This window comes from Scatophagus argus, chromosome 14 (assembly GCF_020382885.2).
Source record: "Scatophagus argus isolate fScaArg1 chromosome 14, fScaArg1.pri, whole genome shotgun sequence".
In the NCBI taxonomy this organism is placed as follows: domain Eukaryota; kingdom Metazoa; phylum Chordata; class Actinopteri; family Scatophagidae; genus Scatophagus; species Scatophagus argus.
Window position 1 is genome coordinate 12,100,861 of NC_058506.1, and position 6,000 is coordinate 12,106,860.

Here is a 6,000-nt window from a genome sequence, read left to right on the forward strand (position 1 = left end):
GCTAAACTTAGATAAAACAGAAATCTTTGTTATGAGGTCCCAGCACACGGCAAAACTAATTCTGCCATCTGCTGGATCCCTTCTGAATAACATCAACCGCTTTGCAAAGAATCTTGTCATTTGGTTTGACAGTTTTTTTAATGTTTTGAGCAGCATACCAAAGCTTGTGCAATGATGTTGTTATCATCTATGAAATGTTTCAAGAATAAGATACGGTAGATCAAATTTTTTAAGACACAAAGACCATTTTAGATGCTTTTAGCTCATCAGGCCTGGCTGATTGCAGCAGCCTTTTTACTTGCCTCAACCAAAAATCTATAAATCGACTGCAAGTTTTAGAATAGATTTGAAGATTTTACTGTGCACTTTTAAAACTTCTAAAGTTTGCTCCAGAGGCCCAGCTGAAAACTAAGAGGGCATTTGCAGTCAGTCTTAAAACATACTTTAAAAGGAGAGACTTATTTCACATGAGTTTTCATTTTTTCAGTTTCAATGTTTTTACATATTTTGTTTTATCTGTCTTGATGTATTTGCTTTTTAAAAATGTATTAACCTTATTATTTTGTGACAGAAATTTGATTTTTTAAATAATTGTTAATATCATGAGGAAACATTTTAATGAAGTCCAGATCATGCATGTAGCCACCTTCCTAATGTGCATGTGTTACAAAAATGTGGTGCTTGCTTCAGAGGAAAAAAAGACATTAATACAAACATAATCCTGGCAGTGAGGCTTCTCGAAATGTTATTGACAAAGAAAACTAGCTGCATATATAACAAACTTGATTAGTAAATATATTTAAATGCAGTCATCCAACATTCAGTCTGACACAAGTGACTGCATAGGCTCATGCGGATCTAATCTATCATCTAAGGAGAAGCCTTTACATTGCCAACCTAGAACCTCTGACTTTGAAGACTTTGCAATATGCAGTTGTGTTTTGGTTTTGTAGTTCCTGGAAGCATCATGTGACAAGCCTTATTGTGACAGGAGCTTGCTGTTGTGCTGCAGTCCCAAATGCACTCAGTGATGCTATTCCACAAGGGCATGATCTAGCTGTCCCTCTCAATGAAGTCCTGGGCTAACAGCGTGCAAAGAACAAGTCTTAATGAACTCTGTAGCTGGGATGATTGTTGATCCGATTCTCTCAGCTCTGTTTCTCTTTGTAGTTCCTCTGCGACTGTTTGTGTTGCTGCTCAAATTAGTTCTTGAACATAAAACCCCTTTCAGTTCAGTGTACTTCACTTCTCATATACTCAAGATTTGATTATACCCTTACCTTGTCTGACTCTGCTTTCCACAGAAGTTCCTCTCTTGATCTGTCACTTTTTTGTGAAAACACACACTCTTTATTAATTTTATTTATATTCACCTTTTTTTGGAGCATAAATCCCGGGAAAAAAAAAAAAAACTTTGACTGACATTGTAGGAGGCTGAATCTTCAGTGAGACACATCACATTCATTCATGCTTCCAAAAAGCAATGCCTTGTAAAATATAGTGGCTGCCAATTACTGCACACTCAAAGCAGTACCTTATACCAAATATTTTAGCATTTATCTCAGGCATCCCTGAAATCTGCAAATCCTTAACTACCAATGTATGGACATTACTCAGTGTTGTGTAAGGCTACATCCAAATAGAGACTCATAGGGAAGAATACCTCATTTAAGCTATTTGGTCAACAGCCAATGGTCAACCCAACTGACAGAATTAATGTTAGCACAGTATGCTTCTGTAAACTCAAGTTTATGTTCAGACATTTGATAATGCTGAAACTTTACATTTTCAATTTTAAGTTGTGAAAACATTGTGCTTATAGTCCTGTTAGGTTTAGGCACAAAAAGCACTCGGTTAAGGTTCGGAAAAGATCATGCTTTCTCAATAAAATGGGCTCATTTGTTGGCTGGCTGAGGTGGTTTTGAGCATGTGGTGCCTTGCTTGGCAGTCATCGCGCCTGGGTGAAACTGCACTGCCAACAGCTCCAAACTCATACAAACTCTGACAAACTCATATAAATATAATCTTAATGTGAAACAATACACATTGAAAAAATAATTATGCAATATGTATAAAATGTACAAAAGTATCATATCCATAGTTTGCAGATATGTACAGCTCTAAAATTTTATTCTGGAGACCGAGGTGCAGACCTCTACTCTGCTGCTTTCCTTATAGTGACAACATGTGGTCTTTTATAAGCTCTAAGGTGTGAAAACGGATTGAACTTGCTGTTTTATGCCTTGAGCATAGAAGGAAAAAGCTGTGGACGTTTGCACTTGTTTGACAAAGATACATAGTATATATAATCTAGTTAAATAACAGGTCAGTGCTTCTAACACGTAGGCAATTCATACTCGTTTCAGCAACATAGATTCAGTCACAGAGTTCAAACAATGAGCAGTCAACATTTTAAGAAAACAAGAAGACTGGATGCAGTGGGAAGCTATACTGTGACATGAGTAGTAAAATGGTAATGGCCTCATTGATTGCACACTTCTTAACTTTCTGGTTAGAAACAGAATGATAAGCAGTCTAGAAACAGGCCAGTTTTCCCCGTTTTATGTTGTTATAAATCTACTAGAAACCTTTATGCATTAGCAGAGGTTAGTTGATGTTCAGTGTCACAGTGACTCTCCCTTAGATCAGGGGGTGAGCTGCAATACATTTTCTGTCACTTGAATGCAGAAAAACTGCCTCTCTTGTAGACAATCACACACACACAAGGTTCTGAATCTTTCTCTCTTTTTTATGTAATTCTGATGAAATGATGTTTTTGTCACATCACATTTTTGTCACCTATTTCATGTAAATCCCCTTCATGTATTTCCCCTCCTTAAATTGCTGCTTTATGTACCAGCCTGTTCGCCTAAACTCATCCGTCTATCCATCCATTTTCTATACTGCTTATCTGTCAGGGTCGCAGGGGCGCTGGAGCCTATTCCAACTGACTATGGGCGAGAGACGGGGTACACCCTGGAATGGTCGCCTGTCAGTCGCAGGGCTGACACACAAAGACAGAGAACTGCACAAGCACCCCTATGTAAAGTAGAATAGCCAATTAACCTAATGTGCATGTTTTTGGGATTGTGGAAAGAAGCCAGAGTACGCAGAAAAAGCCCATGCACCCAGGCCCTGGGAGAACATGCAAACTCCACACAAAAGGGCCCAGACAGGGATTCAAATCTGGAACCCTAAACCAAATATAACCCTAATGAAATATTTTTCACACAAAGAAACTTCTGATAGAGTTGTGTGGTATTATCTTGTCTGGAGAAAGAATTTATTTTGCAATTAGTTGCAAGTTTATGTTGAACTGCTTAACTGTCTGACTGACAGCGGTGAGAAAATAGTGACAGAATATTTTACCAATCGTGCAATAGTGAGTGAAATACAAGAGAGCCAGACAGACACATAAACCAAGAGCTTTGATATGGTCCAACACACGCATCTCTTTAACTTGCTCAAAGGCCCTTCTCTCTCCCACTTTACTTGATCCGCACAGTCTCCTCACACTTTATTTCCATTATTGTGAATGCAGTGTGGCAGACTAAGTTGGAGTTGATCCTCAAGTCATTCATTCTAATGAGATTCCACAGTTAAATTGGCAAATGTTTTAAATGTGTGTGACTTTTAACAGATGGTCAGAATTCAATCACTGTTTTTAATTGCAGACTTTGGTTTAAACAGATAATGACCACACAATGACATTTTCAAGACTGGTTACTTTTAATTAAGTTATATACAATATGTTCTTCCCGTTTCATGTGTGTGCATTTCTATAGACTTTAGTCTCTCTCCAGCCAAACACATTATGATCATGGAAACAACAGTGTTAATGTGTTAAAAATCAGAATGGCCCGCAGTTGCCTCAGGATCACTCAGGATCATCATGCTTTCATACCTTCATGGAGCGGTCATATAGCTAGTGGCAATACATATATGTGTAAGGTTTACTGTCTGTACAGTATATTACTTTATTAATCCCAAGCTGGGAAATTACTTCTCTGCATTTAACCCATCACTGATTGAAACACACACACATGCAACGTGTAACATGCAGTGAAACACACAGGCCCACACAGTGGGCCACATCAAGCGCCCGGGGAGCATATATTGGGGGTTAAGTGCCTTGCTCAAGGGCACACCTACCAGCTAATGGGGGGTGTGGACATTATCACTCCACCACACTCAAATTTTCCCTGCCCGTCCGGTGGGGGAATCGAACCAGCGACCTTCCAATCACACACATAAGATCAATCCATCCATTTTCTATACCTCTTATCCGTCAGGGTCGTGGGGGTGTTGGAGCCTATCCCAGCTAACCACGGGTGAGAGGCGGAATACACCCTGGACTGGTCACCAATCAATCGCAGGGCTGACACACAAAGACAGACAACCACTCACGCACACACTCACAGCTAGGGAGGAGCGCTAACCACTGCACCACCGTACTGCCCACAGTATAAGATAAGATAATTTAATTTTATTAATTCCTGGGGAGAATTATAACCCTAGGGAAATTACTTCTCTGCATTTAACCCATCATTGACTGAAACACACACACATGCAACATGCAGTGAAACACACAGGACCAGTGCTTGAGTCACTTGAGTCCAAGTGAAGGTTTGTGCCAGGTGTAATGAAAATCCCTCCCAGAATATCTGCAGCAACAGAAAAAAGCACATTTGGATTTGATGCCTGAGCCCACCGTATGTCCGCGCTAAATTTCCAGAAAATTTGGGTATTAGGTTTTCACTGTCATGGATACAAAATGAACTATATCATTCTTGAATTTCCAACATACATTCCATTGATTAAATTTAAGCCAATTATATTTTGATATTTCTTCTCGACATGAAGAAATTTTGCAGATGGTGCCACAAGAGCATGTTGGTGGAAGACTATGAATACCCAGTCTGGAAATCTGGTGACTATTGTTGATGTCTTTCCCTGTCACCAAAGCTTGAACGGACACAAAAAAATTATGGATTTGTTTGAATTTAGGTCAGAAGGTAACTGAATGGCTTTAGCTTTCAATTAGTCTTGCTATATTTTACACAAAAGAATGAAACAACAATGACACATTTTAAAATATTTTTTAAGATAATACCGTTGAAACAACAGAAAACAGTTTTCATTTAATTGAGCAGCAGGAATATGAAAAGGCTGAAATCACTTAAAATTAGATTGACAATGACACCATTACAAGATGTACGTGTGTGGCCCAGTTTCATCTCTTTGTCTTTTTTCTTGTTTATGTAAGCTTGATTATGTCATGTATTTATACGTGTTTTCCCCCACGGCTGTTATATGTCGGTCACGGACAGCTCCATGTTAATTCCAATTCATGCTATAAGAGGCAGTCTTTGTACAGTTCACATTATATGTAGGGCACATTCAGATGCATGTGGACTAGAATGGAAGTGTGAATTATGAGTCATAAACATACATCTGTACAGTACAGGCAGCAAGCAGAAGGTCTCACGCCCTTTCATGTTGCCAGGTTTTTCACAACTACCTCAACAATATATGTATAAAAACAATAACAAATGCACAAACAACACATTTTGAAAAATGCATACAATCATCACAGGCTGATGACTCAGGGGACCTCAGAGTTTGTCTGTGGTGTGGTTATCAGTGAGATTTACTGTCTTCCAAAACAAACTAGTTTTACCTGAGTTTCTGCACAGATGTCTATCATCTAAAAAAATATTAACAGTATTAGTAGTGGGAAACAATGTCTTAGTACTGGCAGATACTTGGACAGGTGTAGACATCTACAACAACCACCACCACCACCCTCACTAACACATGCACTCCATGGATTTACACATTAGTGGGAGCATTACAAAAGACTTGGTGAGTGAAATCAGGATAAAACCTACTGAAACACTTTCTTGTAAGAAATTCAAGACCAGCAGCCTATGACATTTACAGCTGGGGAGATTTAAACACTTCAGAGTCTGAGCTGATTTCCTACTGCTTTCACAGTCT